Raw genomic sequence first — 14,570 nt, 5'->3', positions numbered from 1 at the left:
AGTAGGACATTGGCCAAAACCAACTTACATGGTCCCCGATGGAGCCTCCTAGGCTTTTAAATGAGAAGAAGATGGGGTGAAAACAAACAAAGCGGAACATTCAACATGGGAAGCGAAAAGGCACAATAAAGAGTGGTCGAAAGCACTGATGGGCGTAGTGGACTGGTAGGCCTATGAAGCGTAGGGGATCCAAGAATGCTGTCCTGTTCAGGGCTGAGAAGATTGGAACCCCCTCAAAAAGCAGTGACTCGGACTCCATCGGTGGGTCTGTGTTTACACAAGTGGAAGGCTGACCCACAGACAAGTAGGTTGCTGGCCCTGCTGGGGTTCCTAGAGCAGCCTTTGCCAATGTTTGCTCTTCAGAGCTTTAGTGCCTCCTGACACAAAGGGTGCCATGGCCCAATTAGTGAGGGTGACACTGTGTCCGCATCACTCACTGAAGATTCAGCAAGCACACTGATATGTTACAAACATGTAAAAATCCTAGAGAAAAGCAGCCTATTTAATACAGTTTAACCTAGCATTTCCCAAAACGACTTAAAGACAGCAAACATTTATTGAATTATTTACATGTTTGTTTGTTTACTTATTTGAGAAGCAATGGACATAGCAGTTGAGGCAGGAGATCACAAAGAGGTGTATTTGGGTCCCTAGCTTCACATATTCCGTATGACTGTGGATGGATTATTTAGCCTCCCTGAGCCTCAATTTCACCATCTGTAAAATAGGAGTCATAATGTAATTATGAGGAAATGCAAGTGATGTGTGCAGAACAGTCTCTGGCACAATAAAGAGTCCTTGACCTATGTTATAGTTTGCATGTAAAATCTTATTTGCACTTCTCATGACTGTTGAACGTGTCTTGAGAAATTCCGGCTTCATTAGTGGACTCACTAATTGGAGTTGGGTCCATCCCATTTTGTCTTATTTTTAACTTCATAAGTTACCCCTTTCCAGAGATATGATTTGACCTTCCACATTCCTGAATTGATGTAGCTTATATGGTTAAATCACTCTAACTAGAAAGAATTAAGAGTGTTTAAGAATTGGCTGATCAATGAATAGGGTAACCACATAATTTATCATCTAAGCTGGAATACTTTTGAGAGCAAAAAGGGACACTACCAGTGATTGTGGCTAGACAACAGAGGGAAAGAGGGTCTATCCCAGGCAAAACAAGATGCATGATCACTTCACCATAGAATCATCTGGAATCATGGTGGATGACTATTTTTGGAAATCAGGTGACCTGAATTTCCAGGAATCTGCCAGTTGCTGAGCAAAATTTAATGGATGTCTAATAGAGGAGAAAAACCAACTGTTTGAAGTCACCAGGCTTTGAATCCCTCTAGGGTGAGAATTCTTCCTTTTCCTTTTTAAAATCTTTAGTGTTTAGTGTGAAGTGAATACTTAATATATTTTAAAATTCATCTAACATTTAGTTTAACAATTATTTATTCAGCATCTGCTGTAAACCACGCACTGTTCTAGGAACTGCAGTTAGAGCAGTAAACAAGGCAGACTTGTTCGCTACTCTCACAAAGCATACATTCCAGCCAGGAGATAAACGGTAAATGAAGATGTAAGATCATTCTGTGTTTTCTTCATAGAAAACACGGTCAAACGATGATTAAAGTGTAGTAGGGCAGGGATCAGACCCATGGTCCAGCAGAAAAACGCTCACAGATAATAGAAAGGGTATAGGCTGGAGGGGAAGGGCTTGGCAGGTTTGAGGAACAGAAGAAAGGCCAGAATGACTGAGGCCCACCGAAGGAGGGAGAGCGTAGGTTGGGGAGCAAAAGGAAGTAGCCAGGGGCTGAATAATTGGCTGTAGATTTTGGATTTCATTCTCAGGGTAATGTGGAGTCAGTCATGGAAGGACTTGGAGCAGGATAGCAGCATGACTCCGTGAATGGATGAATGAATGAATGAATGAATGGAGTAACTCCAGTTCTTGTTCTGCACTGTCACTCACTAGCTGTGAAACCTTGATGAAACTGCTCGTCTTCAATGAGAATATGAGATCCAAGTATACCTAAATTCCTGGAAAAGACTAAAATTTTAGACTGCAATAAAAGGTTTTCCCCTAAGAAACACATTCATTTAGAAAATGTGAAGCCTCACCTGAGAGGATTGTATTTTACCTAGCATCCTTCCTTTTGTTATTCTCGTTTGTCTTCTTTCATCTTCCTGTCACTCTCTCCTTTTTCTGATTTTTCCTTAAGACCAAGAGAATAGAAAACCAATAGCAAATATTTCTCTATGACTTAGTTAATAGAATACATTCAGTTGCCCTAAAAGACTTGAGTTTAAAAATTATTTTCTTCAGGGCTAACCCTTTACTTATTAGAGGAAATCTCTCCTCCCATAGAAACTACATCCCCTTTGACACAAAAAGGGCTGATTCCAGGCCTGGAGATTAGAAACAATTGAGAGGGTCCCCATCTAGGGATAGCACAAGACGGATAACAATTGTTTCTGTGATTCGAGTGACTACAAGTCAGGGACTTGGGTTTTAGACCAGACTAAACCAAGGCACTGTCTGTCCTTGGGCAAATGCTGACTGAATTCTTCTCCGCAGTTCCATCCTTACCTGAGGATGTTGACATTTGCCTCCTTAAAGTTGCACAATAGCACTGCTTAGAAAATTATGTGCCCAGCACTTTCCAGAATTCTTTAGAAACACACTACAGACACCTCCCTTTTCATGTTCAGTGTATTTAAGAAGATCTTGGCCCACAGTGAAATAATCATAAGGCATAATACTAGTTGTTTCTCCATGGCCACCTGCCTCTCTTCAACTCCAGCAGAAGTGTTGGAAGGAGCAAGCGCACAATGAGGAAGAAGCACAGGTCTCTTAGAGGCATCGTCAATGGAGCAGAGAGATGGCTGACATCAAAGCAAGAAAACGTGCAGGATGCCTTCATAGATGTTATGTCACAAAATATGAATATGAGTCATGGGCATTCTCTTTGAGAACTTAAGATGATGGATATTAAATAGTTTCAAATATAGGCATTTCAATATAAAATTAAAGACAAGAGTGCAAACTTGTAAACTGCTCTGTACTGAAAGGTGGGGATTTCACAATGTCTCTTTTTGGGGTAGTCAGAAGAGGGTGATCACTCAATTGGCCTTATATAACATCAATAAAATAGGAGGCTTTTTTTTTTTTAAGTGAGGAATTAAGGAAAGATGATCCATAAAATCTAATGGATTGAACTGCTTATTTGGGAAGAATTTGTTTTCTTGGAAGAGAATCGTTTCCTTTATTTTCTCTTAAAATTATGTCTATCTGCCCTCTCAAGGACACAGCACTAAGTTGTCTAGGCTGTGTGGTAAGAGCACTCCAGACTGAGTTGAAACATTCAGCCTTGCTTTTCCTCATTAATGCTGACTGCTATGATTTACCGTTGCTGTGTTGACTTAGTACTCACTCTTTAGCCAACAGGAAATGACACAACTGCATGAGCACTGAATAATAAGTCGTTTTGAAATTGATCATCCCTTTCTCCGTTCATAGTAAATTTGACACATAGTCCGTTGCATTCATTAGAAACCCAGACTACATGATTTTGGTTCTGTATATTATAGGGCACAAATAACTCTTTCCAACTGCCCCTCTCAAATTTCAGCATCTTTGATGCCTGATGCCATTTGTTTATAATTCATTATTTCCTAGGTAAAGAAAACAAACAAACAAAAATACAAAACTATCAGACCCATTGATTATCTACTAAACAGCCAATTATGCTTTATGTCAATTTGTCAATGAAATATGAAAAATATTTAAGGAATTGCTCTAAGAAAACCCTTTTAAGGATGAGTTCTTTATACGTTATTTTCCTGAAACATGTAGTACATTCCAAAGATACACCTTTTCCAATATTTTAGGAGTACTAAAAGGAAAACAGATCATTATTGAGCAGCAATTAGGCCTTCTTTTGGAGACTGCCAGAGCTTCACTGCCAAGCTGATGAGATGTACTGAGCTGAGTTCTTCATGGTTATGTACATAGTCAGGTGACATTTCTTTTTTTTTTTTTTTTACAATCTTGGTCTGTCGCCAGGGGCCAGGCTGGAGTGCAGTGGCACCATCTCAACTCACCGCAACCTCCGCCTCCCGGGTTCAAGCAATTCTCCTGCCTCAGCCTCCCAAATAGCTGGGACTACAGGTACTTACCACCATGCCCAGCTAATTTTTGTATTTTAGTAGAGACAGGGTTTCACCCTGTTGGCCAACCTGGTCTCGATCGCTGGACCTTGTGATCCCTCTGTCTTGGCCTCCCAAACTGTTGGGATTACAGGCGTGAGCCACCGCGCCTGGCATGAGTATTTTAATCTAAGGCTTAAAAGAGAGATTTAGGCAGGGCACGGTGGCTCATGCCTATAATCCCAGCCCTTTGGGAGGCCAAGGTGGGCGGATCATGAGGTCAGGAGATCGAGACCATCCTGGCCATGGTGAAACCCCGTTTCTACGAAAATACAAGAAATTAGCTAGGTGTGGTGGCGTGCACATGTAGTCCCAGCTATTCGTGAGGCTGAGGCAGGGGAGTGACTTGAATCTGGGAGACGGAGGTTGCAATGAGCCAAGATCGTGCCACTGCACTCCAGCCTGGCAAAAGAGCAAGACTCCATCTCAAAAAAAAAAAAAAAAAAAAAAAAAAAAGAGAGAGAGAGAGAGAGAGATTTAAAGGTGTTCTATCAAGTTTCTGGAAAGATTCTAAGTGGAAAATTTTGCCCTTCTATTGAAATATTCAACAACAACAACAAATGTGAAAACCTAGTTGAGGTCAGAGTTAGTTTAATAAAAATTTTTTAAATGCAGTAATTATTTAAGAAAAAAAACACTTGGTAGCCACTATGTTATTATTATTGAACTCAAAATGAGGAAACAGAAAACAATGGCTAGGATGTCTTGAAGAGAGTCATTATCCCAGGCAAAGGCAAACACAGAGAGTAGATTTTAAAGCATTTAACCTAATGTGTTCTGGACACGAGTAGTTGTCAAATATGTTTGAGCCAAGGGCTACTAATTTGGAAGGCAAAGCTAACCAGCCAACAAATAAAAAATACACAGGTGTTCTCTAGGCCACTGTACCCAGGATTAGAGGGGAGATTGCAAAAATTTTGATGGCAAACCTATAAGGAGATATCTAAGCCTTGTACTCTGTCTGTCATATTTGTCTAAAAGTCAAGTGCCATAGATGGGGTTTTATTAGAACTTAAATCCTGAGTAACTTGTGAACAAAGCTTATAATGGCTCACTAGTGTTTACTGGCTCTGAATTTGAAGACCACTGCTGTAGACCAGTTTATTATTCTTCTGGTGGGCAGAGGGTGATGTTTCCTTTTGACACAACTGATTTGACTTCAGCAGAGCTAATTCAGTAATTCAGATCATAGTTTCAAGTAAATCGGTAGCAGCCAAATACACTTACCAATTAGTTTATGGCTTACCTGATAAAGATAGTAGAAATATGACAGTATTGATTCTTTTTGTCACAGAAATGGGAAAAAAATTATTTTCTTTTCTTTTAATTATTAAAACACTTGGTGTTTTTATTTTAAATGATCTAGTTAAATTTTCTTTATATCCAGGCTATATATTAAAACCCCAAATTTTATTCTTTCCTTTGAAGGACACTAGTCTGGGGGAAGAGGGCATCATGGAAAATATACCCAAATGTTCAAAATAGCACTCAAGAATATATAAAGTCATGAAGAACCAGATAAGGTCTTGCAACTACTTATTTTTGAAAAAACATGTCAGGGAGAAGGAAAGTACTCTTTCATGGCCAAGTATAAACTTGACCAACAATTATCTTACATTCTATAAACATGTTGGGGGCCTGCTGTGCCCTTTTCCATCACAAGCTCCTGGTAACGTGCTCTGAAAGGCTGTGTTGACTTAGTCTTCACTGCTTTTTACAGTGCTAGCTGAGATATTACTCATTGATAACTGTAGGGTATGACTGTGAACTGATTGTTAACACCTTAACACTGGCCACGTAAATAGAGGTCAAATGAGTCATCACAATCTGATACTGGCACTTATCTAAGACATTTCTGTCGGTCACATCATTGTTACCAAACCAGGGCAAACTGGCCGCAAATTAAAGGAACATGAAAGCATTGTGGTGCCATTTCTGGTGACGAGGAAGGTATATAGGTTATGTGAGAAAAAAAGAACTACTGTCCTGTGCTTTCAAAGCAAAGAGGAGGTCCTAATACATCAATAGTATAATTTATCTTAATTCTAACTGAGCAAAAAGCTACAGTCAGCACATCGTTTGAAGCCATTGATCTTAATAAATATTTACTGAGGATTTATGCCAGTACATTTTGTTCTGGCTTATATAACGTTAATGCTGCCTCTAAAAATGCCCCATAGTGCTTCTAAACTGTCACAGCCACACTATGAAATCAATCAAATGACTGCTCTCCCAAGTACTCCATGTCATCAAGTCCCACATATAGAAGTCCAAGTTAGTACTAGATGAAGTCATTAATGGTTCTTAACACATTGGCACCAGGGCACATAAGGTGGCTCATGTAGAATTAAGACAGACACGTGAAACTGGATTTTGTGATACACCAGAAATCTTGGCATGGTGAGGAAAGGAAAAAAAAACAAGAAATGTGAATGTGTTTATTTTTATTAAAAATCAAGAATTAAAAAGAAATGCTAATATTTATTAGCATTCCAAAAGAGAGGTTTATTTATTATAAAGTACAATGGAAGTCATTCAACTTTCATGCATTTTCCAAAAAAGCTAACTAGCTATTGCTCAATTAATATGTCTTGGGAACTTTCCAAGAATGGTGCTTTCCAGAAAAGTCTGAAATACACAAATTCATGGTTTAATGCTAGCTCAGACTTTTCAGCGTGCATTTTCAACAGTCTTGTTGAATGCGTCCCGGCCTATTCTTCTTGGTCCTCCTTCTCTCTGGCTGTTCCCTGCTAAGCCTCTCTCTTTTTATATGACTTCACAATACCCGCTTGCAGAAAATTAACATGGAAGTTTTGCAAAACCCATACATGTTAATTAACATTCTCATTCTCTTTTCTCCAACTCTTTTTTACCTCACCTCCCATGTTAATTTAAAAAGAGGTCAAACAGAGTTGGAGAAAAGAGAATCAGAAGACTTTGCAGTTTTCTGGGGCTCACCTACCTCAAGTTGCCTATGGGTTATAAGACACCTTGAGTCCTCCCAAACTGACTGATGTGGATAGAATTTTTCACAGGGGTCTCAAACATTCCTCAGTGCATAAATTTTTAAAACTCTGGAAACTGCAATTCTAACCATAAATTCTCTTTCTGTGACAGTCCAGAATGGCTTGGGCATAGGCTAGGGAATGGGTACAAGAATAACAGAAATCCTTTGGAGAGCAAATTATTTGGGTAATCCCAGGTCCCTGATGTTCACTTTTCCCATACACACAACAGCCCTGAAGGCCTTCACTAGTGTGGAAAAAAAATAGTTTGCATTAAAATATAAACAGAATATCAGACAGCAAATTCAATCTTCCAAAGGAAATATGGGATATAATCAAGATCTCTACATTTTCTAAAATTACACAATGACTGCAAAAAATGAGGCTGTAATTTGGAGAGTAAAATTTTGCTTGTATCTTGAAAATGCAAATGATCTTTAAATTCCCTCCAAAAAAAAAAAAAAGAGAAAGAAAGAAAGAAAAAGGCAACCGTATTACAATGAGTACAGTAATTACAAATGAATTTCTATGCTCACATTATGGAATAGATGCATGCCAGTTGCATTCAGTGATGCAATGCATTCTACTCTAATCTTAAAACCTCTGTAGGGAAGTTGCTGTAAGAAACTGAAATGCAATTACCTTGCAATAAAATTCTTTCTCAGTCATGACCCAGCCCTAAAGGGTTATGGGCTCGAGCAAGCAGTTAGTTACTCACTCTCCTTTTTCTGATCTAAATCTGGTTGGAATATATATCAAAGGAAGCCATAAAGGGGATGGGGAGATTAAAAAAAAATATTTAGACTGGAATATCTTGACGGTCCATCCATTCACTTCTGCTTTGAAAATGGTGAGTAATTATAGCTGTGAGAAGCATACAGATACAGTGACTTCACATGGTGTTAGGAATAAGAATATTTGGATTTTAGCCCAAGATTACCACTAACAAGCTATGTGTTTTTGGGCAAATATTTAACCTCTTGGGGTGTCAAGTTCTCCACATGTACCATTACTGGGCTGACCTATAAGAACTCTGAGATCTTGTATGACTCTCATATGCTATGGGTTATTACTCAGATTATTTTTTAGAGCAATTGAAATAATTGTATCCTTTATGTCCTGCCTCCCAAAAGCCCGCAGTATGCAGGTTCCCAAATGCAAGATTCGGTGCACCTGCTTCATTTTCCTAGGCCCCAGATCCTCTGCAAGCAGTTCTATATTTGTGTTTATGAGTTCAACTATATATCATGTTGAAATCATTGATCAGTAAGATATTGGATTTCTGTCTCATCTAAATAATATTTATAAGGCATTGAAAAAATTCATTCAAATCCAATTCGGAAGAGTAGATTCTAACAAGGGCAAACAAACTGGTTTCTTTAAATGTGCACACAGAAATATAACTGCATAAATATGGCATACCATACATGCCAGATTTGGGGGTTTGAAGAGCTTCTTTTTATACTTTATGTCATTGAAGTATAATTACGTACAGATGTTGAGTGTACCAAGGAATGAATTTTGACAAATGTATGCACCTTTTAACAATATCCCAAACAAGATACAAAGCACTGCTCAGAAATTTTCTAATGCCCCTTCCTAGTCAATCTGTCTTCTTCCAGGAACAACAATTATTCTGATTTTACCCCCACATATTAGTTTTGCCTATTCTTGGACTGGATGTATTGCATAATATAAACATATTGTTTAGATGCATTCATGTGATCGCACGTATTTTAGTTTGTTACTTTTTTGCTGAGTAGTATTTCATTGTGTGAACATACTACAATTTGCTTATCTATGCTTCTGTTGAAGGATATTTGGATTAATTCCAACGTTTATGATTATAAATTAAGTGGAGTGACCATTTACCCAACGTTTTGGATATCTTTTTGTGTGTAAATATCTAAAATTAGAATCGCTGGTCAAAGGTTATGTGTACCGTTAACATTAGGAGAAACTGCCGGTTTTCCAAAGTGGTTGTACTATTTTACTTTCCACCAGCAATGTGTGAGTCATCCATAGCTTTACCTTCTCTCTGACGTTAACTAGTTTTAATCCTAGGAATGCCAATGGATATATGATGATATTTTAGTAGTTTTAATGTGCATTTCCCTAATGTATTTTATATATTTTCATGTGTTTATTGGCCATGATATATTATCTTTTATTAAGTGTCTATCTAAAAGTTTTGCACACTTTTATTAGGTGTTTATCTTCTTATTGATTTGCAGAAGTCTGTAAAAAATATTCTGTATCCAATTTTTTGTTAGTTATATGCATTGAGAATATTTTATCTTTGTAGGTGGCTTAACTTTTTATTTTTTATTAATGTCTTGAATTTTGATAATTCCTATTTATCCATTTTTCGCTTTACAATCAGTACTCTTTGCATTTTGTCTGTAAATTGTTGCCAGAACATAAGTTCACAGAGAGAGCCTCCAGTTGTTTATTTTATAGATTTAACTTTTACATTAACTCTGTAATACTTCTCTGCTTAATTTTTTGTGTACAATATAAAAAGTTGGTCATCTTTATCACTTTTTCTTGGTATGGATATCTACTTTTCCACCCTCTTTTGTTGAAAAAGAAAATCATTTGCCAATAAATTTTATTGACAGTTTGTAAAAAAAAAAAAAAAAAAAAAAAAACTTTTGGCCATAAATGGATAGGACTGTTTCTGGGCTTTGTATATTGCACCATTAATCTATTATCTTACCTCCTGTGAATACCACATTCTCTTGGTTCCTAGAGTGTTACACTAAGTCTTGAAATTCTGTACACTAGCTTCTCCAACTTTCTTCTGCAAGATTGTTTTACTGATTGTAGGCCTTTTACATTTCCATTTAAATTTTAGTTTTAAAAAATATTCCTGCTGTGTATGTGATTGGAATTACATTGAATCTATAAATTAATTTGAGGACAGTTGGGATATTAACAATAATGAGTCTTGTAACCCATGTATATGGTATATCCCTCCATTTATTATTTATTTTTAATTGAAAAAGTAGGTTTATTGGGGCAAAATCAAAGTATCAGTAATGTCCTCTGAGATGCTCATATAAAAAGACACTGTAGACACGTAAAACATCATAATATAGCTAGCCTGGTACTTTAATTGTTTTCTCTTTTTTTCTTGTTCTCTTTTTAATTTTTTTTTATTTCCATAGGTTTTGGGGTAACAGGTAGTGTTTGGCTACATGATTAAGTTCTTTAGTGGTGACTTGTGATATTTTGGTGCACCCATCACCCGAGCAGTATATGCTGAACCCAATTTGTAGTCCTTTATCCCTCAGCCACATCCCACCCTTTCCCCCAAGTACCAAAAGTCCACTGTATCTTTTTTTCTTTTTTGAAATGGAGTCTCGCTTTGTTGCCCAGACTGGAGTGCAGTGGCACAATCTCAGCTCACTGCCATCACCACCTCCCAGGTTCAAGCAATTCTCCTGCCTCAGCCTTTTGAGTAGCTAGGATTACAGGTGCACACCACCACACCTGGCTAATTTTTGTATTTTTAGTAGAGACCAGTTTTTACTATGTTGGCCAGGATGGTCTCGATCTCCTGACCTCATGATCCACCTGCCTTGGCCTCCTGAAGTGCTAGCATTATAGGCACGAGCCACAGCACCCTGCCCACTGTATCATTTTTATAACTTTGCAATATTGTTTAGTTTCCAGTGTACACATCTTGCACATATATTGTTAAATGTATCCCGAAAGAATGATGTTTTGTGCCTTAATTTCCAATTGTTAATAGCACATAGAAATAGAATTGATGTATTTGTATTTGTCTTGAATTCCCGAACTTTGATCAAATCATGGCACCACTTCTTATCTAGTAGATCTTGTAGATTTTATGGTTTTTTTTTTTTTTTTGGCTTTTTTTTGGGAGGGGGTAGATTTTTTAGGAATTTCTTCATATACAATCATGTCTGAAATGAAAACAATTTGAATTCCTCTTTTCTAACTTTTATGTCTTTTGCAATCATTAGGGCAAGTACAATGTTGAATCAAATTAGTGAAATAAATATACTTTTTATTTGTTTTAGTGGAAAAATGTTTAGTATTTCACCATTAAGTATAATGTTAGCTGAAGATTTTTCATAGAGTTCTTTCATCATATTAAGAAAGTTATCCTCTATCCGAAGTTCACTGGGAGTTTGTTTAATTTTGTTAAATGCCCTTTCTATATGTATTGAAGTGACCGTGGGATTATTCTCCTTTTTGATTTACACACAAAAATCAACAAATTTAAAAGGTTTTTTTCAAAAAGTTAATGAAATTAATACACCTCTAACAAGATTAAGAAAAAATAAGGAAATCACAAAATATCAAAGTCAAGAATACAAGAGGAACTACCACCACAGATCCTACAGACATTAGGAGGATAATAAGAAAATATATTATGAACAGCTCTATGCCAACAATTTTGACAAAATAGATTATTTACATTGATTATTGTTTGAATGTAAACCTATATATATATATATATATATATATATATATATATATATATTTTTTTTTTTTTTTTTTTTTTTTTTTGGACACAGAGTCTTGATCCAGGCTGGGATATAGTAGCACCATCTCGGCTCACTGCAACTTCTGCCTCCCAGGTTCAAGCAATTCTCCTGCCTCAGCCTCCTGAATAGCTGGGATTACAGGCATGCACCACCATGTCCAGCTAATTTTTGTATTTTTATAAAGACTAGGTTTCACCATGTTGGCCAGGCTGGTCTTGAACTCCTTACCTACCGAGGTCAAGGCAACTCGGTTTCTCAAAATGCTGGGATTACCAGCATGAGCCACCTTACCTAGACCAATATTGTATAAAGATAAACACTATTTGGTCATGATGTATTGTCCTTTTGATATATTGCAGGAATTTAATTACTAATACTTTGTTAAGGATTTTTTTCTTTGTATGTTAATGGGAAATATTTCCTTGTAAATTCTTTCGTAAAAATTTACAAAATAATCCCTTTTCAGATTTTGGTATTAGGGTTATATGGCCTCATAAAACGAATTGGGATGTGTGTACTGTCCACCACCACCATCAGACCCCTGCCCACCATCTACTTCCTAGAAAAGTTTGTGTAAGATTGATTTTTGTTTCTTTTTTCTTAAATGTTTGGTAGAATTCACTCCCAAAGGCATCTGGCCCAGAAGTTTTTTGTTGTAGGAAGGTTATTAATTACAAGTTCAATTTTTGAAACATGTACACTGCTATACAGATTGCACATACCTTCTTTTATAACTTTGGAAATTATATTTTTCAAGTCATCTTTTTCATCTATGTTATCAAAATCATTGGCATAGAGCTGTTCATAATACATTTTTAAAAAATTATCCTTCTAATGTCTACAGGATCTGTGGTGATAGTTTCTCTTTTATTCTTGACTTGGATATTTTGTGATTTCCTTATATTTTTCTTAATCTCACTAGAGGATTATTAATTTTATTAACTTTTTGAAAAAACTTAATTTGTTGATTTTTGCATTGTTTGAGATTTATTTCTGTTCTTATCTGTACTTCCTTTCTTTCGATTACTTAAAATGATTTGTATTTCTTTTTATAGATTTTTAATATGGAAGAGATTATTGCCTTAGTTTTATAAAGTTTGTTTTATGTACTTTGAGGCTTTGTTATGGTTGTAACACATTTAAAATTTTTTTATGAGTTCAACCTTTCATTATCATAAAGTATTTCTCTTTATCTTGCATATCACCTCTTGTTTGAAGTTTATTTTCTCCTATATAAATGTAAGTCACAATGGCTTTCTTGTCATTAGTATTTACATGATGTATATTTTTTCTTTTTACTTTTTGTTGTTGTTGTTGTTGTTTTGAGACAGTGTCTCTCTCTCTGTTGCCCAGGGTGGAGTGCAATGGCACGATCTCAGCTCACTGCAACCTCCACCTCCAGAGTTCAAGTGATTCTCCTGCTTCAGCCTCCCTAGTAGTTGGGACTACAGATGCAAGCCACCACACCGGCTTTTTTTTTTTTTTTTTTTTTTTTTTTTGTATTTTTGGTAGAGATGAGGTTTCATCATGTTAGCCAGGATGGTCTAGATCTTCTGACCTTGTGATCCACCCACCTCAGCCTCCCAAAGTGCTGGGATTACAGGAATGAGCCACCACGCCCAGCCCTCTTTTTACTTTTAGACTGTTTACGTCTTTATAGTTAAAGTGGATTTTTTATTGACAGCGTATAGTTGTCTTGTGTTGTTACCCATTCCGATAATCTCTGTTTGTAATTAGAGTTTTTGAGCTCTTTATATTTAAAGATATATTGGTTGACAGAGTTCAGTTGGCTGTAATTTTTACTGCCTTTCTTTCTCCTAACCATGTGTTATCTAAATAGATTCCTAGGTTTCATGTGTTATCTAAATAGATTCATAGGTTTCATACTCTTCAGCTTGAGCTGCTTTGTATCTCTCAAGAAAAGGAGATCAATGGAACACATAGCACTAAATAGAAGCAAATAAACTGAGAAGTGGAAAATAAGTCAGTTGGGAACATAGGTTCTAGGGTGGATCACTATTCTTGGTCATTTTAATGAGAGGATTTATCAGAGGATCAGTGTCAACACTGGTGGTTCTTTTCCAGGGCCAGCACCACCCCTGACAATGATAAATGTTTTCTTTGGTGATTTGTGGAAATAATAATTAAGGGAGTAAATGATGTATTGTCAGACATAAAAGCTAGAGAGCTGTTGTCCAGGTCATATGTATATAATGACATGTTGGAGGAATAATCAGTAGTAAACAAAAGGCATGTCAATAGGTGCATCTTCAGCTGAAAACAAAGTTAAACATTTCAAAGCTCATAAGGATGAGCAAGATTAGCAAAAAAAAAAAAAATCTTGAAGTCAACATGGATAATAAAATTACTATATGACTGCAGATGTCCAATAATTTAAAAACTCTATTTTGAGACTGTGATTCAGACATAGTTGTAAAACATGTCAGAATAATGACATTGCTTATATATTTAGCACCAGCATGCTGTGTCCAGTTCTGGATTCCCTGATTAATGTAGGGGAACTATATAAATTTCAGGGAAGAGTTAGAACTCATTTTAGATACACAAGAATAATTATAGATAACTGTCCAAACTTCCCATTTAACTGATAATAAGACTCAGAATGGTTGAAGCAAGTTATTGGAAGCCACATAGTTAATATATGACAGAATTGTGACTACAGCCTTAACTCTTAATCTGTCTATTGCTCCTTCCAGTTCTCAGTGTGAACTAGTAATTTTGAAATTAAAGGAGATGAGAAAATATACAGGATAGTGAGATTATTTATTTTAGAAAGAAAATGACAGCTCAGATACAATATCTATCATTGTAT

The sequence above is a fragment of the Saimiri boliviensis genome, chromosome 5 (genome assembly GCF_048565385.1).
Source record: "Saimiri boliviensis isolate mSaiBol1 chromosome 5, mSaiBol1.pri, whole genome shotgun sequence".
Taxonomy (NCBI): Eukaryota; Metazoa; Chordata; class Mammalia; order Primates; family Cebidae; genus Saimiri; species Saimiri boliviensis.
The sequence above is the reverse complement of the archived record's forward strand: the minus strand, read 5'-3'. Positions refer to the sequence as shown.